This window comes from Pan troglodytes, chromosome 6, assembly GCF_028858775.2.
Source record: "Pan troglodytes isolate AG18354 chromosome 6, NHGRI_mPanTro3-v2.0_pri, whole genome shotgun sequence".
NCBI classification, from domain to species: domain Eukaryota; kingdom Metazoa; phylum Chordata; class Mammalia; order Primates; family Hominidae; genus Pan; species Pan troglodytes.
In genome coordinates this window covers 74,419,544-74,446,523 of record NC_072404.2, presented here as the reverse complement: position 1 = coordinate 74,446,523, position 26,980 = coordinate 74,419,544, and the positions used below count along the sequence as shown (strand labels likewise).

The 26,980-nt window shown below is 49.3% G+C and overlaps 1 protein-coding gene across 5 annotated transcripts in view; it reads right to left on the bottom strand.

The window, feature by feature from the left end:
- Positions 1-26,980, bottom strand: part of RABGEF1 (RAB guanine nucleotide exchange factor 1) — a 164,487-nt gene that overhangs the window by 111,485 nt on the left and 26,022 nt on the right. For 2 of the 5 annotated variants that reach the window (XM_054655638.2, XM_063814299.1), the window contains exon 2: positions 22,761-23,594. The gene's annotated coding sequence lies outside the window, so the exon portion shown is untranslated. Of the gene's footprint in view, positions 1-3,616; positions 3,698-22,760; positions 23,595-26,980 lie in introns of those variants that run through there. The other 3 variants (XM_063814290.1, XM_063814286.1, XM_063814291.1) reach the window with 3 other exon arrangements.

Genomic DNA, 26,980 nt, shown 5'->3' with positions numbered 1-26,980 from the left:
AATAGATAGGCAGTTTTAAAATAAGGCATACAGAGTGATGTCACTGAAAATAGCAGAGTAAGGACCTCCAGAAATCCATCAGTCCATTAAAGCAATAATTAAGCTGGCAAAAAGTGTCAGATTCAAGTTTTCTGGAACTCTGAAATTTTTTTAAAAACTTGCAACAACTAAAAGAGTGGTTAATTAAGAAATAACCTGTTAAATTTTGGGTAGGAGAATATTGCAACTTTTCACTTAGTGCCTACAGTCTCCCACTGTCAACCTTAGAGGTGGCTGTGGTGGTGACAGTTTGTGCCCCCAGTGTGGCTTGCTAGTGCCAGATGGGGATAATAAAGAACTCTGTTCTATACACTTGCAATAACAATTCAAAAATAAAATTAAGAAAGCCATTCTATGTGCAATAGCTTCGAAAGCAATAAAACACTTAGGAATAAATTGAACAAAGGAGGTGCAAGACTTGTGTGCTGAAAAGTACACAACATTGTTGAAAGAGATTAAAGAAAGCCTAAATAAATGGGAAAGCATCCCATGTTCATAGACTGGAAAACAGTATTGTTAAGATGTCAATACCCACCAAAATGATCTACAGATTCAGTGCAATCCCTATCAAAATTCCTACAGCCATTTTTCACAGAAATGGACAAGTTTATCCTAAAGTTCAAATGCAAATGCAATGAATCTCAGCCAAAAACAATCTTGAAAAAGAACAAAGTTGGAGGACTCAAATTTCCCAATTTCAAAACTTACTTACAAAGCTACAGTAATTAAGACCTCATGACACTGCCATAAGGACAGACATATAGACCAATGAAATAGAGTTCCAGAAAAAAAAAAAGCCAATACATCTATTGTCAACTGATTTCCGAAAAAGGTGTCAAGATCATTCAATGGGGGAAAGAATAGTCTCTTCAACAAATGGTGCTGAGACAACTGGATGTCCACATGCCAAAAAATAAAGTTAGATCTTTACCCCACCTCATGTATCTTTACCTGACATCATAATTCAAAATGGATAAAAGACCTAACTGTGAGAGCTAAAATTATAGAACTCTTAGAAGAAAACAGAGGTAAATCTCCAAGACCTGGGATTTGGCAATGATTTTCTAGATATGACACCAAAAGTACAAGCAACAAAAGAAAAAATAGATAGGTTGAACTTCATTCAAATAAAAAACTTACATACAGGCCAGGCACGGTGGCTCATACCTGTAATCCCAGCACTTTGGGAGGCCAAGGCGGGCGGGCACGAGGTCAGGAGATGAGACCATTCCGGCTAACACGGTGAAACCCCATTTCTACTAAAAACTACAAAAAAAATTAGCCAGGCATGGTAGCGGGCGCCTATAGTCCCAACTACTTGGGAGGCTGAGGCAGGAGAATGGAGTGAACCCAGGAGGCAGAGCTTGCAGTAAGCTGAGATAGCACCACTGCCCTCCGGCCTGGGCGGCGACAGAGCGAGACTCCGTCTCAAAAACAAACAAACAAACAAAAAAACTTAGATACATTAAAAGACACTATCAAAAAAGTGAAAATAAACCCTACAGAATGACAGAAAATATTTGCAAGTCATATTGCTAATAAGGATCTAGTTTCCAGAATATATAAAAAACTCTCAAAACTGAACAACAAAAAGACAAACAACCCAATGAAAATATTGACAAAAGACTTGAATAGACATTTCTATAAGGAAAAAATACAAATTGGCAAAAAGCACATGAAAATCTGTTCAACATCATTAATCATTAGTGAAATGTAAGTGAAAACCACAATAAGACACCACTTCATACCCATGAAGATGACTATAATCAAAAAATGAAAGATAAATTTTGTTGAGGGTCTGGAGAAATCGGAGTTCTCATATGTTGCTGGTGGGACTCCAAAATGGTGCAGCCTCCGTGAAAAACAGTGTGGCAGCTCCTCAAAAAGCATAGAATTGCCCTGTGACCCAGTATTTCCACTCCTAGATATATACCCAAGAGAACTGAAAACATGAGTTCACACAAAAACTTGTAGATGAAGGTTCACAGAGGTACTATTCAAAATACCCAAAAGTCAGACCCTAAAGGAGCTGACAAACACACACACACACACACACACACACACACACACACACAAAAACAAAACAATAGCCAGAAGGTGGAAGCCACCCAAATATCCACCAATGGATGAATGGATAAACAAATTGTGGTCTATCCTTACAATGAAATATTATCCAACCCTAAAGAGGAATGAAATTTTGATACATTCTGCAAAGTGCATGAACCTTGAAAACATTATGCCAAGTGAAAAAAGCTAAACACAAAAAGCGACCTACTGTTGATTCTATTAATATGAATATCCAAATAGGCAAATCCATATAGACAGAAAGTAGATTAGTGATTGTCAGGGCTGGGAAAATGGGAGATTGGGGAGTGACAGCTTAATGGGTATTGGATGCCCTGCCCTTTTCGAGTTGATGGTAGTGATGATATTTGCACAATATTGTGGATGTACTTAATGCCACTGAATTTTACATTTTAAAATGGTTAAGATGATCCGTTTTATGTCATGTATACTTAACCACAATTTTTAAAAACAGTCATCAATAAAAAAATTAATAGAAAAACCACAGACTTATAAGAAAATAGTCACAAACCATATATCTGATAAAGAACTTGTATCCAGAATCTATAAATAGCTCCTACAAATCAATACAAATGAGGCTGAGGTGGGTGGATCCCTGAGGTCGTGAGTTCAAGACCAGCCTGGCCAACATGGTGAAACCTTGTATTTACTAAAAATACAAAAATTAGCTGGGGGTGGTGGCAGGCACCTGTAATCCCAGCTACTTGGGTGGCTGAGGCAGGAGAATTCTTGAACCCAGGAGGTGGAGGTTACAGTGAGCTGAGACTACACCATTGCACTCCAGCCTGGGCAACAAGGGCGAAACTCTGTCTCAAAAAATTAAAAAAAAAAAAAAAAAAAAAAGAGTCAGAGTCTCGCTCTGTCCTCCAGGCTGGAGTGTGCTGGTACAATCACAGCTCCCTGCAGCCTCAACCTCCTGGGCTCAGATCCTCCCACCTCAGCCTCCCTAGTAGCTGGGGCTACTGGTGTGCGCCACCATGCCTGGCTAATTTTTTAAATTTTTTTGCAGAGGTGGAGGTCTCGCTATGTTGCCTAGGCTAGTCTCAAGCGCCTGGGCTCAAGCCATCCTCTCGCCTCAGCCTCTGAAAGCGTGGAGATTACAGGCCTGAGCTACTGTGCCCAGCCTCCCTGTTACTTCTCGGATGAAATCCTGCCCTGTTGGTGACACTTTCCAGGCTATGGATGGCAGTGCCTGTCTACCCCTCCAGTCCTTCTTCCTATCACACCTGCCACACGGCTGCTCACAAACAGTCCCCACCCCTGCCCCACTGCCAGGCCTCTATCTAGCCTCTTCCTCATTCAAGCCCAGCTGGAGGGTCAGGCTCCCTCCTCCAGGAAGGCTTCCTTGGGCTGCAAGAGAGCGCTGCCCACCACACTGAACTGACTCACAATGGCTCTCTGCCACCCCAGAGCAAACCCAGGGAGGGGCCTCTGCAACCCTGCCCCACAGTATGAGAGTCTGGACAGGGCCAGCAGCCCGCATCCCACTGGCCTGGGCCGCTGGGGCCTTTGCAGAGATGTCCTCAGAGAGTGTCCAGGCCTCGGGCCATTCTGTCTTGGAGTTCCCAAGGCCCTGGATGGAAAGAGACAAGGCAGAGTGGTCAGCCCCAGGCAGGTGGGAGGTCAGAGGGCACGGCTTAGGGTGGGTGGTGTGAAGAGAGCTGAGTGGCAGAAGTGTGACCAGGGAGGGAAAGCCTGGGCCCCCTGCTACGCACGAACCCCTTTTCTCCATTGAGCTCCCTTCCACACCCCTAAGCCCCTTTACTACTCCTCCTCACTGTCCCAGCTAATTGAGCTGTACCGTCTTACTAAGTCCCCTCCCCCAACTCCCCTTTCCCCTCCCCTACCTCCCCCTCCCCCCAACTACCCACCTCCCCCTCCCCCCAACTACCCACCTCCCCCTCCCCCCAACTACCCTCCTCCCCCTCCGGGTCCCGCTTGGCCCTCAGTCCCTTGGCTCCAGGTCCTGGGGCTGTGGCCTTTTCCCAGGATCTGATCTGGAGTCAAACACTTTCCGGGGAGACCTCTAGTCACTCCCTCATCCATGGCATGTCAGGAACGCAACCCTACACAGGCAGGACCCCTTCAAGGCGGAAGACGAGCTCAGGCCGATGGACTTTTAAGGACTGAGCAGAGAGCAAACTCCGGCCCAGTAGGGCTGTCCTCTTGATCTGGCCCCATCGCAGCGGGGCTTGGCTGGGTGCCCTGGTAGGGAGAGATCTCAGTGTTTGGATCCAGAATGAACCAGGGCTGGAATGTGCAGGGTCTGGCTGGGCCTCCGTCCCTCCCTTCACCCAAGCCTCAGTGATGCTCAGGGCTGAGGACTCCTGTCCCTCTCCAGCAGGGGCTCTGGGCCAGGAACTTGGGGGTCCCTGGTTTGCACTGCCTCCCCTGAGTTGGGGTCTCTGGGTGCTCCTCAGAGGAGCCCGGAGAGGATGAAGATAACTGTGCCCACATTTGCCATTCCCGTCTGACAGGGACAGGCTCTTTCCTGCCTTAGCCCATGTCATTCTCCAATGGCCCTGGGTTTGCTATCATTCCCATTTTATTTTTATTTTATTTTTGAGACAGGGTCTCTCTCTGTCACTCAGGTTGAAGTGGAGTGGCATGACTTTGGCTCACTGCAGCCTCAACCTCCTGGGTTCAAGTGATCCTCCTGCCTCAGCCTCCCGAGTAGCTGGGACTACAAGTGCACACTACCACACCAGTTTTTTGTTTTTTTTTTTTTGAGATGGAATTTTGCTCTGTCACCAAGGTTGGAGTGCAGTGGCACGATCCCAGCTCACCAAAACCTCCTCTTCCCAGGTTCAAGTGATTCTTCTGCCTCAGCCTCCCGAGTAGCTAAGATTACAGGTGCCTGCCACGACGCTCGGCTAATTTTTTGTATTTTTAGTAGAGATGGGGTTTCACCACGTTGGCCAGGCTGGTCTCGAACTCCCGACCTCAGGTGGTCCATCCGCCTCGGCCTCCCAAAGTGCTGGGATTACAGGTGTGAGCCACTGCACCCAGCCACTCCCATTTTACAGATGAGAAAACTGAGGCTTGGAGAGATTCAATACCTTGCCCAATGCCTTATATCTGGTGAACAGCAAAGACAGACTCAAATCCAGTCCTTTGTCTCCCGGTCTAGGGGAACAGAGAATGAGGCAGAAAAAGAAGAATGTATGCCCCGTGCCCCCCATTCCTCCTGGGCTGGACATGGGTCCCTAGCTCTCCCTGGAGAGGGGCTCTAGCCAGGTGCTCAAGCCAGAGCTCAGGGGAGAGAATGGACCCACGAGGAAACCCAGAGGGGCCTGGAATTCGCCTCCCCACAGGTTACCAAGGCCAACCCTCCCAAGGCCAGCCAGATATCTCCCCGCTCCTCCATGCGGCTCTGTCTCAGTGACTTCCCAGAGGTCCCAGCGCTGCATGTGGGACTGAAGGACGGGCTGGACTCAGCTTTGTTGCTTCCTGCACCTTGGCCCTGCAGTCACCGGAGTTACTTGTGGCCAGCCAAGGGGAAAGAGCACACCATGGAACCCCCTGCTGTAGGTGTCCCTGTCCCCATTTTCCAGATGAGGAAAACCGAGGTTAGAAAGGTGGAGGAGTACTAGGGTGGAGTCAGGAGTGAAATTCCCGTGGGTCTGACACAAAGCTGGAGCCCTGGGTGGCAGAGTCAGACCCACCCACACTGAGACTCAGAGACCCAGGTCTGGGGTGATGACTGCTTGGGGACAGCACCTTGGAGCCCTGGAGGAGGGGGACAATGCATTTTCACAGGGGATCACCGCAGCCTTGCAGGGAGTGGGGAGAGCTGCCACCAGCAGAGGCTAAACTGCTGCCTCTGCCCTGAGCAAACCTGGCCCCTCCCTGCCCAGAGACCCTGCTCCAAAATCACCTCCCCTCACCCATCGTCCAGACCCGGGCTCCTGCTCCAAACCAAGGAACTGTTTGCGCCTGACCTAGAAATAACGGATTCCTCTGGGCCCAGGTGAGCCCATGGTGGGTGGGGACCTTGCACTCTCCTCTGACTCTCTTTCGTGGGCTGCCCACTTTGATGATCCAGTCCTCTCTTGTCACCCCTGATGGGGAGACAGGCCTTGCCCTGGGGGTTCTGATCGGAGGGAGGAGGTAGAGCTCTGGCTGGGAACCATGGTCTAAGGGGCATGGCCCTAGCCTGGGACGCTGGCCTTGCTGTGCGTGCACTGGTGAGGCTCAGGACACTTGGTTTTAGGGAGACATAGTCTTGCTCTGAAATGATGGTCTAATGCGGGAGGCACAGCCTTATCCTGGGAGCTCCAGGTTTATCCTGAAGTACTGGTCTGAGGGTGGGGGGGGTGCGTGGCTGTGATGGGGAATTTGGGGAGCTGGGGTGGGCAGCGGGAGGGAGTGGCTGGAGGCTGCTGACTTCTCTGTTCCTTGGCTGTTTGGGAGCTGGCTTCAAACTCCTGGCCCAGCCTAGGTAGTGGGGATGGAGAGGGCCGGGCTTCCCAATAAGGAAGAGGCTCGTGGAGGGAAATAGGATCAGGGGTTTGAGGTGAGCAGCCTCACTTGCTCTCGGACTCCTGGACCTTTTTTCCCTGGACATGAAGCAGGTGGCAGCCTTCCTCCGATGGCCCCACCGCAGTTCTGCTGTCTGAGTCCCAGACGTGACCTCAGTTTATGGGGTGATGTTCCCTCCCTGGCCAGCCTAGCGGCCACTTCAAACATGAACACCCCCCACCTCGCTGAGGCCGGAGAACACAGTCTGCGCCTCCCCCAGCCCCAGCTACTCCCGCCCTGCTAATCCTCAGTGAATGGTGAGGCCAAGAATATCCTGCCTACTCTGGCAGGCAGGCAAGCCACGAAGCCTGCTGGAAGGGCATGAATCATGGTCCCCGCCTGCCAAGTGCTCACTTGGGATGTGTTCGAGGCTGGCCGTGCCCAGAGTTGACGGGGAGAAGGGAAGGGAGGGGAGCTGGCGGCTGGGATGGGCAGACAGAGCCACTGTGAAGGGAGAGACGTCAGTTTGACCCATCCCTGGTGGCAACACAGAAATTATGTTATAGAATGTCAGGATCCTGGAATCCCCAAGTATGGACTTTTCTGTGTTCTGCAGGCCTGAAATGCAAGACTTGTGAGATGCCACGCTGCAAGCCCCCTACAGCACATGGAGGCTGAGGCCCCATTCTCCAGGTGGGGAAGTAGAGGCTCTTGGGGCAGAGAGGTCGGCTCTGGGTCTCTTATTGAATCCAAGATAGGGCTGGGCTGGAGCCCAGGCCTCCTCTTGCCTTCTGGACGGAGGTTCTTCCCAGCCCCTCTCACTCCTGCTCTGCACCCCCTCCACCCGAGGGAAGATGGACCTGTGCCCAGCAGTAGGGTCCCCTGGGGCATGGGGTCAGGGGTGCCTCCTTCTGCAGTCCTCTCTCTGCTCCATGCACATTGGCTGCACCATGGAGACTCCCATGTATCTTGCTCCCCATCCCCCATGGCCAGCTGTTCTTCCCCTTCCTGCATCCACCATCACCAAGGGAACCTGCACCATGTCTGGGCCTGCTCCTGCCATCTGTGCCCAATAACTTGCTTATTCAGAAACCATCCACCAGATGGGGAGCCAGATGTGCTCTGGACACAGGGACCTCACCCAGGGACTTCCTTTTGCTCTCCCATGCCTGCCAGTGTTTCCCAGCCCTCAGCACATGACCACGCTCCATTTTTCTTTTCTTTTCTTTTTTTTTTTTTGAGACGGAGTCTCGCCCTGTCACCCAGGCTGGAGTGCAATGGCATGACCTGGACTCACTGCAACCTCCACCTCCTGGGTTCAAGTGATCCTCCTGCCTCAGCCTCCCAAATAGCTGGGAATTCAGGTACCCGCCACCATGCCTGGCTAATTTTTGTATTTTTAGTAGAGACGGGGTTTGACCATGTTGGCCAGGCTGGTCTCAAACTCCTGACCTCGAGTGATCCACCTCCCTTGGCCTCTCAAAGTGCTAGGATTACAGGCGTGAGCCACCACGCCCAGCCCCACGGTCCACTTTCTCTCATTTAAAAAGTTTTAAAAGTCCCTTGGCCACACTGGATGACTCACGCCTGTAATCCCAGCACTTTGGGAGGCTGAAGCAGGCAGATTGCTTGAGATTAGAGTTTGAGACTAGCCTGGGCAACATGGTAAAACCCAGTCTCTACAAAAATATAAAAATTAGCCAGGCATGGTGTTAGGCACTTGTAATCCCAGCTACTTGGGGGCCAGAAGCGAGAGGATAGCTTGAGCCCAGGAGTTTGAGGCTGCAATGAGCTATGATTGCGCCACTGCACTCCAACCTGGGCAACAGTGAGACCCTGACTCAAGAAAAAAATATATATATATTTTAAAGTCCCTTGTAAGGCCCACGTCCAGCCCCACCCAGCTCTATCTCTTCCCAGCCAAAGTGCTTCAAAGAGTCATCTACACTTTATTATTTTTTTTTTTGAGACAGTCTCGCTTTGTTACCCACGCTGAAGTACGGTGGTGCGATCTCAGCTCACTGCAACCTCCGACTCCCAGATGTAAGTGATACTCCTGCGTCAGCCTCCTGAGTAGCTGAAATTACAGGCGTTCGCTACCACACCCCTGTAATTTTTGTATTTTTAGTAAAGACAGGGTTTCACCATGTTGCCCAGGCTGGTCTCAAACTCCTGACCTCAGGTGATCCTCCTGCCTCAGCCTCCCAAAGTGCTAGGATTACAGATGTGAGCCACTGCGCCTGGCCAGTTGTCTACAAAGTGCTGGGATTATAGGCGTGAGCCACCGTGCCCAGCCAGAGTCATCTACACTTCTAATCCCTCACTTTCTCACGACCCACTCTCTCCAAAACTCTCTCCAGCCTGGCTTTTGTCCCCAGTCCTCCCCAGATGGATGGACAGACAGGGGCTGCAGTAACTCTTGTTACTGAATGGTCGCTCCTCTTCCCTGACATGTGGGCCAAGCCACTGTGGAACCTCTTGCGGCAAAGCCCCTGCCCATGACGGTCTCTCTTCCTGCCTCTCTTCCAGAGCCTTCCTCTGAGCTCCTCTTGCCCATCCCTTTCATGTGAGTGGCCCTCAGATCTCATCTCAGACCCTTTCTCGAGGTCCTTTTTTTTTTGAGACAGGGTCTCGCTCTGTTGCTCAGGCTGGAGTGCTGTGGCACAATTTCAGCTCACTGCAACCTCCGCCTCCCAGGTTCAAGTGATTGACCTACCTCAGCCTCCTGGGTAGCTGGGATTACTGGTGCACGCCACCGTGCCCGGCTTATCTTTGTCTTTTTAGTAGAGACAAGGTTTCACCATGTTGGCCAGGATGGTCTTGACCTTCTGATCTCAAGTGATCCGCCCGCCTCGGCCTCCCAAAGTGCTGGGATTACAGGCATGAGCTGCCGCACCCAGGGCCTCAAGGTCCTCTTTCTGAGCCATTCCTCCACCCTGTGGCTTGACACCATACTCTCCCTGGGTCACCAGCCTCGTCCTCAGCAGGGCTCCAGGCCAGCATGTCCGGAACCAGGCTGACACCTCCACCTGGGGACCCACAGGCCCACACACCCCTAAGTCCAGGGCTAACTGATCCCCCAGCCCTGTTGTTCCCCTCATTGAGAGAAGGGCCCTGACGCCTATCAAAGCACCCAGAGAGTGATGCTGGCATCATCGGAGGCTCCGCCCTCCCCCTCCCCTCCACCCTCTGTCCCATTGGTAGACCAAGGCCAATCCACGAGATTCCGACTTCATTCTCTCCCTACTGCCACTGGCTTCACCCTAAACTCACACTATTTGGCCGGGGTATCGTGACATCCACGTCACCAGCTCCTGGGCCCTGCCCCTCCGGCTGGTTCTCCATAGGGAGCCAAAGGCTTGCATGAACTCCTTCTCATGCAAACCTGACTGTGCCCCTCTTTAGCTCAATGCCCTTTGCTGGCTTCCCACTGCCCTCCAGGCCCGGCCGGGCCCTCTGTGGCCTGGTCCTTTCCCACCTTTCCAGCCAGACCTTATGTTCCGTCCAACTCCCCGGGTTCATCACTCCTAACGGTGCCTCACTGATCCTCGCTCCATCTTCTCCCGACCATCACTGCTGCCTGTAATGAACCTTCCTTCACTATTCCACAAACCACCTTGCCAAGTCAAAAGACTCTGTTGGAACCTTACTCAAGATTCCTGCTTCGGGACGGGGCCGCCGCCAGAGACCACACGACACGGAGATCACAGCAAAGAGACACTATTTATTACTAGCGCGCTAGGGTCCCCAGCACATGAGGCCAGGAGACCCCGAATGACTGTTACAGACTGCTTATAAAGGCAAAAACCACAAATTCAAACAGGGGGAGGTTACAATAAGCTGATTGGGTCACACATTTGAACAGTTTTAGGGCGCGAAGTTTGGAAGCAACTGATTGGTTCTAATTATGGTCTGAGCTAGCTGGCTCATACTGGTTGGTCAGGGGGCTTATAGGCGGGAGGAGGTATTTCCTGGAAATGTTTTTCTGCTTTAGTTCCGGGAACACTGGGGGGGGGGGGGGGGCTCCCTGTCTTACCCTGGGCATCTGGTGTTTTTGATAGCCATTAACGCACCCTGACTCCTGGCCATCTGGTGTTTTAGTGGCTATGTTTTCTCTATAGTTTCTCAACTCCTCCTTGGTGAAGCGCCCCAGGATCTTTCCCATTCCCGTGGCACCCTTTACTTACCATGCCGGATGCCACCGCTGCCCCACGGTGTCCCCCGCTGCATTGGGACCTCTTTGAGAGCAAGGCTGTGCCTGATCCTTCTGCTCTCTCTGCAGGCTTGGAGCAGAGGGAGAGCAAGAATTTACTGAACAAGGCTGGGTGCAGTGGCTCACGCCTATAATCCCAGCACTGTGGGAGGCCCAGGTGGGTGGATCACTTGAGGCCAGGAGTTCGAGACCAGCCTGGCCAACATGGTGAAACCCCGTCTCTACTAAAAATACAAAAAATTAACCAAACGTAGTGGAACATTCTTGTAATCCCAACTACTCTGGTGGCTGAGGCAGGAGAATCGCTTGAGCCCCAGAGGCGGAGGTTACGGTGAGCCGAGATCTCGCCACTGCACTCCAGCCTGGGTGACAGAGTGAGACCCTGTCTCAAAAAAAAAAAAAAAAGAAAAAAAAGGAAAGAGTTTACTGAACAAACAAATGAAAGAATGCATGAATAATGAATGAATGATTCCCTGAGGGTCATAGTCCTCTCTCTCGGGACCCTCCTGAAATGGTGCCATCTGAGTCCAGGCTGCACTCCCAGCCCTGGGCCCTAGCAGGTCCAAGTTCTCAATGTTTCTGAGCACTGGTAAGTGTGGAAAACTTTTGCTCCTCCAGGATTCTTAACTCCATGGGAGAGGGCAGGGTGGGTGAGGGCCTGGGAGCCAGGAGGGCTGGCAGCCGAGGGAGGGGAGGAGGAATAGTCAGAGGACCAGACACTTGGCTGTGTCTCTGGGAGCAGCAGGGTCTTGGAGCCCAGGGAGGGGCATGAGACCTACCTTCTCACCCTTAGCCAGCCCTGCCCTGGAAGCCCAGGCCAGGAAACCAGGGAGTAAGGAAGCCAGGGGAGAGACGGAGTTTGTGCAACAGTATTCAACGTGTTTGCAATAAAGGGGAAATGGAAAAAATGTTAATTTACTTTTGATGGTGCCCTGGGGGGTGGAAACATACATGACTGTGAAGTCTCCAATTGCCACCCATTCAGCCCTGCTCTGGACACTCAAGGGAGGGAGGGAATGTGAGGGTGAAGGGTGAGATGTTCCAAATACCCTGTCCCCGAATCTCCCCCTTACACCCAGTCACTGTGCCAAATGCTGTCCATGAAGAAGCCTGCTTAGGGCTTCTAGAACGACGTGCCTTTCAGCTGAGTGAAGGCCACGGACCAGGGAAGTGGGACCAGCCGGCTCACTGCTTTTTTCCCCCGCTAGGAGGCCCTGGGGCTCTAGAAAAGATCCCCAGCAGGGAGGTGCCAGCCCCTTCCGGCATGGGGGGCCTTGAGCCTGGTATTACCTGAAACTCCCATGATCCTTGCCTCAGCCCTCAAGCCTGGGGGGTAGGGTCCAGCCAGGACGTAGGTGCCAGGAGCCAGCTGACTTCTCAGCAGCTGTGTGGACTCTGTGGAATCACTTCCTTTTTTGGAGTCTCCATGTCCTCCTTGGGAATGTGGAGGTTCCTTAGGAGGGAGTTCCCATCCTAGGCTCAGGGGGATGTAGGACATCAGTGCTTGGCTGCAGAGAGGGGTGGGTGGGAGTTTTAGGTGGGAGGCGGGTGGGGAAGGGATGACCAGGGCCTCTGACTCCCAAATCCCACCACTTAGAACTGGAGGGGCTGGACTGCTCGGCCCCAGATCTCAGGATTGTTGACCTTCCTGTGCAATCTCTGCCCGTCCCTTTACCTGTCACTTTTGGAGAGGTGACGGCAGGAACACAGTCCCTCAGCTCCTTCATGGTGATGGTTTTGGGTAGGAACAGCTGGCAGGGCCACTGTGCCTTGGAGCCACCCCAGCTGCCCCCACCTCACACCAATATCACTCAATGCACTCGCTGAGGTTCTTCTTACCTTAAGACAATGCTGTAGGTGCAGAACTTCTACATGGGAGGAGATGCCAGGAAGCATGGGTAAGAGAGGGAGGCAGGGAAAGGAAAAAAAGCCAACAAAGGGTCTGCTAATGAGCAGCAGAGGCCCAGTGCCCAAGGGACCTTCCGAAACAGCACTGCCCAGTTGAACTTTCTGTGATGATGAAACTTCTTAATCTGCCAATGCAGATTGTTCAGTATGGCAGCCGGTAGAGCTACCGAGTGCTAGAAATGTAACTAGTGCAACTGCAGAAATGAAACAAATTTATACACTTTTATTTATTTATTTATTTGTTTGTTTGTTTTTTAAGAAAACAGGGTCTTGCTTTGTCACCCAAGCTGGAGTGCAGTGGCACCATCATGGCTCACTGCAGCCTCAACCTCCTGGCCTCAAGTGATCCTCTCACCTCAGCCTCCACAATAGCTGGGACTACAGATGCATGCCAGCACACTTGACTAATTTTTTTTTTTAATTTTGTAGAAATGGGATCTTGCTACATTGCTCAGGCTGGTCTTGATCTCCTGGGCTCAAGTGATCCTCCCGCCTCAGTCTCCCAAAGTGTTGGGATTACAGGTGTGAGCCACGGTGCCAAGCCTTAGCTTAGCCTGTCTTAAACATGCTCAGAACACTTACATTAGCCTTCAGTTTGGCAAAATTATTGAACACAAACCCTATTTTGTAATAAAGTGTTGAATTTCTCGTGTAATTTATTGGATACGCTACTGAAATTGAAAAACGGGAGGGTTTTATGGGTACTTGAAGTACAGTTTCTACTGAATGCATATTGCTTTTGTTCTATCATAAAGTTGAAAAAATCCCAAGTCAAACCATTGTAAGTCACAGATCATGTGTATATGTTTTTTGGGTCCAATTTTTTTCACTCAGCATATTTTTTGACACTCATTCATGATTCTACATATATTTTGTTCTGAGTACTATCCCACTATATGGATATACCATCATTTATTTTCCACTCTTCTGGGTACAGACATCTGGGCTGTGTACAGTTTTGTACTTTTAGGAATAAAGCTGCTTTGAATACTTGTGTTCAAGTCTTTGTGTAGATGTATATTTTTAATTTCTCTTGAGTAAATGCCTAGGAATATATAGAATTATGTACAGTATGGGAGGTGTACAACTAACTCTTTAAGAAACTGTCAAACTGTCTGTCAGTGTGGTTGCTACTAGTTTACAGTTCCACCAACAATATATGAGACTTTTCATTAATCCATATCCTCTGCAACATTTGGTGTTGTCATTTTCTTTTTGTTTTTTTGAGATGGAGGCTCGCTTTGTCGTCCAGGCTGGAGTGCAGTGGCACGATCACGGCTCACTGCAACCCCCGCCTCCCCGGTTCTGGCGATTCTCATGCCCCAGCCTCCGAAGCAGCTGGGATTATAGGCGCTCCCCACCACACTCGGCTAATTTTTTTTTTTGTATTTTTAGTAGAGACAGAGTTTCACCATGTTGGCCAGGCTGGTCTCCAACCCCTGACCTCAAGTGACCCACCTTCCTCAGCCTCCCAAAGTGCTGGAATTTTAGGGGTGAGGCACCGCACCTGGCCTTATACAATCCTTTTAATAACATTCTGCTAAGTTCAATTTGGCAGTGTTTTCTCTTTTTGTAAATTTAATTTTTTAAAATATTTATTTATTTATTTTATAAGATGATGTCTTGCTCTGTCACCCAGGCTGCAGTGCAGTGATGCAATCATGGCCCACTGCAGCCTCAACTTCCCAGATCCTTTCACCTCAGCCTCCCAAGTAGCTGGAACCACAGGCATGTAACACCACACCCAGCTAATTTTTGTATTTTAGGTAGAGATGGGGTTTCACTATGTTGCCCAGGCTGGTCTTGAACTCTTGAGCTCAAGCGATCCACCTGCTTTGGCCTCCCAAAGTGCTGGGATTACCAGCATGAGCCACTGTGACCAGCCAGTTTGGCAGTGTTTTCTTAAGAATTTTTTATCAGGCCGGGCGCGATGGCTCATGCCTGTAATCCCAGCACTTTGGGAGGCCAAGGCAGGTGGATCACGAGGTCAGGAGTTCAAGACCAGCCTGGCCAAGACGGTGAAACCCCGTCTCTACTAAAAATACAAAAATTAGCCGGGTGTGGTGGCACTTGCCTATAATCCCAGCTACTTGGGAGGCTGAGGCAGAGAACTGGTTGAACCTGGGAGGCAGAGGTTGCAGTGAGCCAAGATCGCACCACTGCACTCCAGCCTGGGCGACAGAGCGAGACTCCGTCTCAAAAAAAAAAAAAAAAAAAAAAAAAAAAGAATTTTTTATCAATGTTTATAAACAATATTGATCAGTTGTTTTCTTGTAGTGCCTTTGTCTGGCTCTAGTTATCAATGCAATGCTGGCCTCATAGAATGAGTTAGAAAGTATTTCCTCCTCTTCAAGTTTTTGAAAGAGTTTGCAAAAAACTGGCATTAATTTTCCTTTAAATGTCTGGTAGAAGTCACTGGTAAAGCCACCCAGTCAGGGGTATTTCTTTGTTGGGGGGATTTTAATTAGCAATTTAATCTTCTTACTAGTTATAGGTTTACCCCTATTTTCTTTTTTTTTTTTTTTTTTTGAGACGAAGTCTTGCTCTCATCCCCCAGGCTGGAGTGCAATGGTGCAATCTCGGTTCACTGCAACCTCCGCCTCCCAGGTTCAAGTGATTCTCCTGCCTCAGCCTCCGAGTTGCTGGGATTGCAGGTGCCTACCACCATGCCCAACTATTTTTTGCATTTTTAGTAGAGACAGGATTTCACCATGTTGGCCAGGCTGGTCTCGAACTCCTGACCTCAGGTGATCTGCCCACCTCGGCCTCCCAAAGTGCTGGGATTATAGGCGTGAGCCACCTTGCCCGGCCAGTTTACCCATATTTTTTATTTATTTGTGATTTAGTCTTGGTAGGTTTTGTGTTTCTAGAGATTTGCCGTTTCATTTGGTTATTCAATTTGCTGCTGTACCTATGTTTATAGTATTCTCTTATAATCACTTTAATTACTGTAAAGTTACAGTAATGTCCTCATTTTCATTCTGATTTTGGCTATTTGAGTTTTCTTTTTTTTTTTCTTAGTAAATCTAGCTAAAAACTTGTCGATTTTGCTGACCTGTAAAAAACTTTTAATTCTACCTATTCTCTTCTTTTCCTATTCTTTATTTATTTTCACTGTAATCTTTGTTTCCCGTATTCTGCTAGCTTGGGTTTAGCTCTTCTTTTCTAGATCCTTTAAAGTGTATAGTTAGGTGACTGATTTGAGAGCTTTCTTTTAATTTTTATTTTTATTTATTTTTTGAGATGGAGTCTCACTCTGTCACCCAGGCTGGAATGCAGTGGTGCAATCTCGGCTCACTGCAACCTCCCTCTACCAGGTTCAAGGAATTCTCCTGCCCCAGCCTCCCAAGTAGCTGGGATTACAGGCCTACACCACCATGCCTGGCTAATTTTTGTATTTTTAGTAGCAATGGGCTTTTGCCATGTTGGTTAGACTGGTCTTGAACTCCTGACCTCAGGTGATCCTCCCGCTTCGGCCTCCCAAAATGCTGGGATGTTGACATGAGCCACCACTCCTGGCTTTCTTATTTTTAAAGGTAGATGCTTACAGCTATACATTTCCCTCTGAGCACTGCTTTAACTGCATCCCATAAATTCTGGTATGTTGTGTTTTCATTTTCATTCATCTCAAAGTGTTTTCTAATTTCCTGTATGATTTCATCTTCAACCAGTGATTGTTTAAGAGTGTGTTTACTTTCCATATATTTGTGAGTTTTCGAGTTTTCCTGGTTACTGATGTCTAGTTTCATTCCACGATGATTATAAAATACTTAGCACTTTGGATACTTTCAATCTTTTAAAACATTAATACTTGTTTTGCAGCCTAATACACTATATACTCTGGACAATGTCCCACATGCTCTTGAAAAGAATGTGTATTTTGCTGTTGTTGGGTGGGTATCTGTAAATGTCCATTAGATCTAGTTGGATTATCATGTTGTTCAAGTGCTCTCTTTCCTATTGATCTGGTCTCTGATTGTTATAAAGTTGAGGTAGTGAGGTCACCAATGATCACTGTGAAACTCTATTTCTCCCTTCAATTCTACCCTTTCTTGCTTCATATGTTTTGGTGCTCTGTTGTTAGGTGCATATATGTTTAAATTGTTATATCTTCTTGTTGGATTAAACTTTTCATCAGTATAGAATTCCCTTGTCTCTCATAACCATTTTTGGCTTAAAACCTATTTTGCCTAACATATGGCCACTCCTGATGTCATTCGGTTACTTTTTTTTTTTTTTTTTTTTTGACACAGAGTTTCACTCTTGTTGCCCAGGCTGGAGTGCAATAACACGATCTCAGCTCACTGCAACCTCTGCCTCCTGGGTTCAAGCGATTCTCCTGCCTCAGCCTACCGTGTAGCTGGGATTACAGGCATGCACCACCACGCCTGGCTAATTTTGTATTTTTAGTACAGACAGGGTTTCTCCATGTTGGTCAGGCTGGTCTTGAACTCCCGACCTCAAGGGATCTGCCCGCCTCAGCCTCCCAGAGTGCTGGGATTACAGGCATGAGTCACTAAGCCTGGCCTCATTTGGTTACTTTTTGCATGGAATTTATTTCTTCATTCTTTTGTTTTCAATCTCATTGTGTCTTTGTATCTAAAGTGAGTCTGTATTTATAGACAGTATATAGATGGATCATGTTTTATTTTATTTAACTAATTTTTTTACATTTCCCAAGGCTCTGTCATCCACCTATTCATTTAATACATTCCACCAATCTCTCCTGGGCTCAAGAGATCCTCCCACCTCAACTGCCTGAGTAGCTTGGACTGCAGGAACATGCCACCACTCATAGCCTATATTCTTCTTCTTCTTTTTTCTTTTTTTTTTTTTGGCTTAAACAACAGAAATTTACTTCTCTTGGTTATGGAGTCTGGAAATCCAAGATAAGGGCTGGGCGCGGTGGCTCATGCCTGCAATCTCAGCACTCTGGGAGGTCGAGGAGGATGGATCACCTCAGTTCAGGAGTTTGAGACTGACCTGGCCAACAAGGCAAAACCCCATCTCTACTAAAAATACAAAAACTTAGCAAGGCATGGTGGTGCATGCCTGTAATCCCACCTACTGGGGGGCCGAGGCAGGAGGACTGCTTGAACTTGGGAGGCAGAGGTTGCAGTGAGCCAAGATTGAGCAACTGCACTCCAGCCTGAGCAACAGAGCAAGACTCCGTCTCAAAAAAAGAAAAAAAAAAAAAAAAAAAGCCGGGCGTGGTGGCTTGTAATCTCAGCACTTTGGGAGGCTGAGGCTGGCAGATCACGAGGTCAGGAGATCGAGACCATCCTGGCTAACACAGTGAAACCCCGTCTCTACTAAAAATATAAAAAATTTGCCAGGCGTGGTGGTGGGTGCCTGTACTCCCAGCTACTCGGGAGGCTGAGGCAGGAGAATGGCTTGAACCCGAGAGGCGGAGCTTGCAGTGAGCCGAGATCGCGCCACTGCACTATAGCCTGGGCAACAGGGGAAGACTCCATCTCAAAAAAAGAAAGAAAGAAAAAAAAAGTTCTACTATAAATAAAAATTAGACTTCCTATCCCACTGACGGTCACTTCATTGAAAACAGGAATTTCACAGGAAACTTGAAAACAGCACCAAAAACTATAATGTTTTCCTACAGCATTTTAGGAGCTTTATCCAACATCAAACAAACAAACATAAGTTAAATAGTATTAAATAGGATAGCTGTTGTTTCACATGTTTACGTATTACAACAACAGTCTAGATTATTTAAACTCACTTCAGCCATGTGAAATAACACACATTTCTACAGTGCTCTATGATAAAAGTGTATATTTAATAAGATTTTCAAAGTGTTCGGCCTGTACTATGAAACTTCTTTTTATGGAGACGGGGTATCACTCTGTCACTCAGGCTGTAGTGCAGTGGCTTGATCACAGCTCACTGCAGCCTGGAACTCCCGGACTCAAGCGATCCTCCGACTTTGGCCTCCCAAAGCACTGGTATTATAGGCATAAGCCACTGCACCAGCCTGAAACTTTTGGTTTTAGTGTGATCACTTTTTTTTTTTTTTTTTTTTGAGACAGAGTCTCACTTTGTTGCCCAGGCTGGAGTGCAGTGGCACAATCTCGGCTCACTGCAACCTCCGCCTACTGGGTTCAAGAGATTCTTGTGCCTCAGACTCCCGAGTAGCTGAGATCACAGGCACACACCACCATGCCTGGCTAAGTTTTCTGTATTTTAGTAGAGACGGGGTTTCGCAGTCTTGATCCAGGCTGGTCTCAAACTCCTGGCCTTAAGTGATCTGCCCACCTCAGCCTCCCAAAGTGTTGGGATTACAGGCGTGAGCCACCGCACCTGGCCTATAGTGCGGTAACTTCACTGATGGGCTAAGAAGCCACTTGGTACCATTTCTATTCTGAGTCACAGGTGTTAGGTTTACACAGGTATTTCCTACATTTGAGGGATAGGTCATCTCTGCTAGAGATGTTTGCTCTGCAGCCAATAAAACCCCACGTGCCAGAAATTAAACTCACACAGTCAAGACTGAAATTCTATGTCTCTAGCCAGAGACTGACATAGGTAAACAGAATCTTAGTTGTATATGTAAACATCACAATGAGTAAGTACTGGTAACATTTTGTTCACTGAAAACCAGCAACAAAAATCAAAGAAATCAATGAATTTATTCTTATCAAATCAGTTAAATACTCATTAAACACTTGTGTGCCCAACTGGGGTTGAGAATGCAAAGACAGAAATGAATGCAGAATTCCTGTTTACAAATTAGCTGGGTCAGACATCCTTACAGAAAGAAACAACTAGGAAATGAGTATACATTCACTTCAAGCATCTTTTCTTTTTTTTGGTAGAGATGCAGTCTTGCTATGTTGCCCAGGCTGGTCTCCAACTCCTGGCCTCAAGTGATTCTCCCACCTTGGCCTCCCAAAGTGCTGGGATTACAGGCGTGAGCCAACATGCCTGGCCTCACTTCAAACATCTAAAGAGCAGAGAAGATTAAAATACAAGACAGCAGTAATTAGCTGGGCATGGTGGCGCGTGCCTATATTCCCAGGTACTCAGAAGGCTGAGGCAGGCGAATCACTTGAACCCAGGAGGTGGAGGTTGTAGTGGCCAAGATCAAACCACTGCACTCTAGCCCAGCGACAGAGCAAGACTCCATCTCAAAAAAAAAAAAAAGCAAATAATCCAGCACTATACCGAAAACATTTGTCCTTATCAGCCATATAGCAGCCTGTACGTAAGAGCTACATAAAATTCCATTTTAAGGCCGGGTGCAGTGGCTCATGTTTGTAATCCCAACACTTTGGGAGTCCAAGGCTAGACAATCACTTGAGGCCAGGGGTTGGAGACCACCCTGGGAAACATATAGGGATTCCATCTCTACAAAAAAATTTAGGCCAGATACAGTGGCTCACGCCTGTAATCCCAGCACTTTGGAAGGCCGAGGCGGGCAGACCACGAGGTCAGGAGATCGAGACCATCCTGGCTAACATGGTGAAACCCCCGTCCCTACTAAAAATACAAAAAATTAGCCGGGCATGGTGGCGGGTGCCTGCAGTCCCAGCTACTCGGGAGACTGAGGCAGGAGAATGGCATGAACCCTGGAGGCGGAGCTTGCAGTGAGCCGAGATCAGGCCACTGCACTCCAGCCTGGCTGACAGAGTGAGACTCCGTATCAAAAACAAACAAACAAACAAAAAATTTAGCCAATCAGGCTAAATTACTAGGTGGGAGGCCTGTGTTCCCAGCTACTTGGGAGGCTGAGACAAGAGGATCACTTAAAGCCTCGGTGGTAGAGGCTGCAGTTAGCTGTGTTCCTGCCATTGCATTCCAACCTGGACGACAGATAGAGACCTTTTTTTGTTTTTGTTTTGTTTTGTTTTGTTTTGTTTGAGACGAAGTCTTGCACTGTTGCCCAGGCTGGAGTGCACTGGTGCAACCTCGGTTCAGACAACCTCCGCCTCCTGGGTTCAAGTAATTCTCCTGCCTCAGCCTCCTGAGTAGCTAGGATTACAGGTAGGCGCCATCATGCCCATCTAATTTTTGTGTTTTTAGTAGAGACGCGGTTTCACCATGTTGGTCAGGCTGGTCTTGAACTCCTGACCTCGTGATCCAACTGCCTCAGCCTCCCAAAGTGCTGGGATTACAGGCATAAGCCACCGCAGCTAGCCAGGGAGACCCATTTTAACCACATAAGGACCCAGCTAAAAACCCTTCCCTGGTTCTGTCACCATCAGATTAAAGCCTAAGCTCCTGCATCTCTGTCCTGTACTTTTTCTCTTTAATAACCACCCTCCAGGCTCGGGAGCCGATGCCTGTAATTTCAGCACATTGGGACACTTGAGGCGGGAGAATTGCTTGAGTCCAGGAATTCAAGACCAGCTTGGGCAACACAGCAAGACCCCATCTTTACAAAATCTTTAAAAATCAGCTGGGTGTGGCGGCACCCATTTGCAGTCTCAGCTACTCGGGAGGTTGAGGTGGGAGGTTCACTTGAGCCCAGGCAGTTGAGACTTCAGTGACTCGTGATCGTGTCGCTGTACTCCAGCCTGGGTGACAAAGTGAGACCCTCTCAATAAATAAATAAATAAATAAATAAGCACCTCCTTGTAGTTACTGGCCTCCCCTCCTTTGGTTCCCCCCTCTCCCTCACTCCACCCTGTTAGTCTGAATGTTACTCATTCTTCAAGACACATGCAGAAAGTATTCCCTGATCCCTTCCAGGATCCACGCCCGACAGCACGGCCTAAATGCCCGGCTCCTTCCTCGGTGCTCCATCTTAGCTCACACTCCTTACCACACTGTTTTGAAAGTATCTTGACTGTCCCTTCTCCTCAACTGGCTAACTTCTAGAGAGCAGAAACATGACTGCTTGGAAGGTCATTAAAAATTCAAATCCTGAACACTTCTTAATCCTGCAGATATGAATCAGTAACTCTTAAAAGCAAAATGTTATTTATCATTAAATATTAACAATATAATCACATTTTCTTGCATCTCTGGCAAGTTTCTTGGTACAACAATTTTAAGGAATGGACTCTTTAACAGCAGTTAAAGCTGCGCGATAGCTGACGCCTATAATCCCAGCACTCTGGGAGGCCGAGGCGGGAGGATCGCTTAAGGCCAGGAGTTTCACACCTGCATGGGTAACATTGTGAGGTCCCATCTCAAAAAATATAATAAAGAAAAACAAAGCAGTTCTAGGTTTAGGGGGGAAAAGTAGCTCTCCAAGCCAAAAACCAACTCCCAAGGTGCTCCGGTAAACTCGTCCTGGGAAAATTTCCTATTTAATCTCAAAGGCAAAACGAGCCCACGGGCGCCCACGACACATTTCCCAACCACAAGGATTGGTCACTCGCGCTGAGACACCGCCAGCTGCCTATGACCTAGCCTCCAAAGCGGCAGAGTCCTTCCCTCTCTCTCCCTAAACTGCCGTGATGGGCATCCCCCGGCTCTCCTCCCAGACGGTTCGGAAGTAGGGACTTCTGCTCCTAACCCCGGCCCCGCAGCCTCGCCCTCAGCCACGGGGTGAAAGTCAGGACCACAGGCTTCAAATCCCCTCCCAACTCCGGGACGCTTCTGTCCCCCCAGGGCGACGCGGGATCAAATCCCGGCGCCCCTGCCGCGGCCGGGGGCTGTGGTCTGGGTCCGAGCGTCCCATCCCGGCGCGTTCCGGGGAGGTCCTGGGAGGGGCCCCGCGCGACCACAGATGTTGCTTCGGAGCCAGCGTCCTGGACGGGGAAGTGGGAGCCGGACCGAGGGGAGCCGCCGGACAGGGAGGCGGCCAGGAAGTGATCCAGGTCAGGCCGTCAGGGCACGGCCGAGCGCTGGAGATGCCGGCAACGAGCACGTTGGACGGAGAGGCCGCGCACTTTGAGGATTAAGGGAATCGAGGGCGGCCTGAAACGGGGCAGGCGGCGCTGACGGGGCCGGAATATGGGAAGAAGGACAGCGGGAGGCACCGCCGCGCAACTGTCCCGGCCGCGCGGACGTCACGGACCAACAGCCCCGCCACCCCCGGCCCAAGACGCCCCACCGCGCAGCTCTTAGCCCCAGTCCGTCCACTCCGTACCTCGCCCGCGTGTCCGCTGGCGTCCGAGCCGCAGCTCGCCCGCGTCTGCGCCGTGGTACAGGTCACCGCTCGCCCACGTGGTTCGGCAGGTCTGGGCTCCCCGGTCTGCTCCAGCCTCACACACACCCCCGGCTTGCCCCGCCCCCCCGGCACCGCCAGCGCACGCGCGTAACGCACGGCGCGCAAACGTCACTTCCGGGGTCTTTGGCTGATGACGGGAGGAAGTGCGAGCGGGATCCAAAGGGTTACACAGAGTAGGGTGCCGCTCTGACGCCCAAGAGCAAATAGAAGAGGGTAGCCTCCGCGCTAAAGCTGGGGCGCTGGGGAGCCCCGGAGAAACCAACGTTTCCTAGTCTGTGGCTCAGTCCCTGCTTCCGGCTCCCGATGCGCAGCAGCGGGAGGGCGACGCTGGCCCCGCGGCGACTCCTGGAGCCGAGGCCACGGTGGAAGCGCGAATGGGAGGTGGAGCGGAGCCGCTGCGCCGAGGGACGCTTCAGAAACTCTGTTTCAGTCCTTCGCGGATCCTAGGATGTAACAGTTGTTCGAGTTAAAGGGTCTTAAGCCAATCGTTTGATCCAAAAGCAGCTGAATCTTTAGGAGGCCCAGGCAGGAGGATCGCTTGAGTCCAGGAGTTCGAGACCACCCTGGGCCACAGAGGGAGAGCCCCATCTCTACAAAAGAAATTTTACAAATCAGCCGGACATGATGGCGGGCACCTGTGGTCCCAACTACTGGGGAGGCTGAGGTGGGAGGATCGCTTGATAGCCCAGGAAGTTGAGGGTGCAGAGATCCCTCCACTGAACTCCAGCCCGGGTGACAGAGCACAGCGAGACCCTGTCTCAAAAAGAAAAAAAAAAAAAAAAAGCGTAACTGAGACCCAGAAGTGAAATAATTAACCAGTGTCACAAAGTATGAATGGTTAAGTCACAAATTGGATACTGTTTACTTTCTTTACGTGATTCCCATGTAAGGAATATTAAAAACAGTAGCTACATGCTGATTGCTCTGCGTCCTGGATGCCATCTATGGTGAAAGGTGCAGTCACAGAAAGAAAGAAAAGAAAATACAATGCTGTGGCTCTTAGATAGACCTGGGTTGGAATCCCAGCTTTGCTAATTGTCGCTGTGGTGTTCTTGGACAGGTTGCCTAATTTTTCAGTCTTCTTTTTTTCTTTTTTGAGACAGTCGCGCTCTGTCACCCAGAGTGGAGTGCAGTGGTGTGATCTCGGCTCACTGCAAACTCCGCCTCCTAGGTTCAAGCGATTCTCCCACCTCAGCCTCCCGAGTAGCCGGAATTATAGGCGCCCGCCACCACGCCCAGCTAATTTTTTCGTATTTTTAGTCGAGACGGGGTTTCACCATGTTGGCCAGGCTGGTTGACCTCAAGTGATCCGCCCGCCTTGGCCTTCCAAAGTGCTACGATTACAGGTGTGAGCCTCCGCACCCGGCTAATTTTTGTATTTTTACTAGAGACAGGGTTTCATCATATTGGCCAGGCTAGTCTAGTACTCCTGACCTCAAATGATCCACCTGCCTTGGTCTCCCAAAATGCTGGGATTACAGGCGTGAGCCACTGCGCCCGGCCCTAATTTCTGTTCTTGCTCATTATTGGTAAAGTGGGGATTAATTGATTCGTTTCTCAAATTCTTCCTAGGTGCCTAATGTGTGCTAGGCTGAGGGTACAACAGAGTATAAAACAAAAGTATGGCTGGGTGCAGTGGCTCACGCCTGTAATCCCAGCACTTTGGGAGGCAGAGGCGGGCGGATCACCTGAGGTCAGTAATTAGAGACCAGCAGAACCAACAGAGAGAAACCCTGTCTCGACTAAAAATACAAAATTAGCTGGGCGTGGTGGCACATGCCTGTAATCCCAGCTACTTGGGAGGTTGAGGCAGGAGAATCACTTGAACCCAGGAAACAGGTTGCAGTGAGCCGAGATCACGACGTTGCACTCCAGCTTGGGCAACAAGAGCCAAACTCTGTCTCAAAAAAAAAAATGAGAGAACAAACACAAAGTACCTGTGCTGAGGAGGTGGAGGAGCCAATAAACAATAAATTTAAAGTAGTACATTACATGGTGATAATTGCTATTACCAAAAGACAATAATATTTACTTTAAAGATCTTAACTGACTTGTGATCATAGAATCAGGCAACACACCATTCTCTAAACCATTCTGTGAAACAGAATGAGTGTTTCCTCTTTTTTGAGATATGGTCTCACTGTTGCCCAGGCTGGAGCACAGTATTGCAATCTCAGCACACTCCTGCCTCCAACTCCCTGGCTAAAGTGATCCTTTTGCCTCAGCCTCCCCAGTAGCTGGGATGGTAGGTGTGTGCCACCACACTCAGCTAGTTTTTGGGGTAGAGCTAGTTTTTTTTGTAGAGACAAGGTTTTGCCATGTCGCCCTGGCTGGTCTCGAAGTCCTGGACTCAAGCAATCTGCCAACCCTGGCCTCCCAAAGTGCTGGGATTACAGGCATGAGTTTAGGCCCCTGGCCCCACAATGAGTGTTCAATGAGCTGAGCAGAAGAGGTTGGTTTTAAAGACAGAAAAGGCCTGAGGAAAGCAGTAACAAAAAGTGGGTATCATTTCAAAGTTTCCTTGTGAAGGTTAAGACAAAGAGGACTGGCTGGGCGCGGTGGCTCACACCTGTAATCCCAGCACTTTGGGAGGCCGAGGCGGGCTGATCACCTGAGGTCAGGAGTTTGAGACCAGCCTGGGCAACCCCACCTCTGGTGGTGAAACCCCACCTCTACTAAAAATACGAACATTAGCCAGGCGTGGTGGCCTGTACCTGTAGTCCCAGCTACTCTGGAGGCCAAAGTGGTAGGATCACATGAGCCTGGGGGGTTGAGGCTGCAGTGAGCCGTGATCATGCCACTGCACTCCAGCCTGGGTGACAGAGCAAGACCCTGTCTCAAAAAGAAAAAAACAACTGCAACCAAGAAGCTTGCAGCTTTAAAATAGACAGGAGTGGCCTCGTGAGGTGACCTGAATAAAAGATGAGGGAGCCAGCTGTGCTCCTAAGCAAATATCTGGGCAAGAATGTTCCAGGCACCAAACAGATAGAGGGAAGACCCTTCTGACACCGCTAACCTGTTTAGCAGTAGCAGAGTGAATGAGGGGATGTAGAAGAGGTCAAAAGGCAAAGCAAAAGCCAAACCAACGTCAATATGGGAGGGAACTAGCAAGAGCACGGATGCTGGAAAGTCTGACTTACTGGGACATTAATGGAAACATCTATCACACATGACTTTATGATTCCACTGCTAATTTTGATGTTTGTTATTGGTTTAGAGGAGGGATTCTTTATCATGCCACGTGAGTACTTTCTTGTTTAACTCAGGAATGAAAACGTGGTTACCATCTTTACCTCTAATTCTGTGAAAACACTGACTACCTCAGTATTAAAATGACTGTTAATCTAGGTGTGTTTATGAATTTCCTTTGTCCATGCTTGCCAGCAGTTATTACAATGTCTGAGTTTCCCTGTGGGAGGATTGCCTGGGGCCAGGAGTTTGAAACCAGCCCGGGCAACATGGTGAGACCTCATCTCTACAGCTAATAAAAATAAAATAAATAAAATGTCTGAGTTTCCACATTGCCACATTGTCTTGTCTCTTCATCCCTCTCCCTCCCTGGGTCCACTGGATTACCTTTTCTTTTCTTTTTTTTTTTTTTTGAGACGGACTCTCACTCTGTCGCCCAGGCTGGAGTGCAGTGGCGCCATCTCGGCTCACTGCAAGCTCCGCTTCCTGGGTTCTCGCCATTCTCCTGCCTCAGCCTCCAGAGTAGCTGGGACTACAGGCGCCTGCCACCACGCCCGGCTAATTTTTTGCATTTTTAGTAGAAACAGGGTTTCACCGTGTTAGCCAGGATGGTCTCAATCTCCTGACCTCGTGATCCGCCCACCTCGGCCTCCCAAAGTGCTGGAATTACAGGCGTGAGCCACCGCGCCCGGCCTACTGGATTACCTTTTCTCTTCTCCCCAAATCTTTTGGTCTAAAAATACCAGCAGGATGGGAGGGGCAGGGGAAAGAGAATTGCCTTGAGGAAGAAGGCATCTCATGGGTAGATGGAGAATGCAAGGGCCATACCTTTTTCTGTGGGCTATTAGATGTTGAGACTAAATTTTATGAACTTGCTTAGTAGCATGGATTTTCCTTTGTAGGTTTCTTTTTTTTGCAAGACAGGGTCTTTGTCACCCAGACTGGAGTGC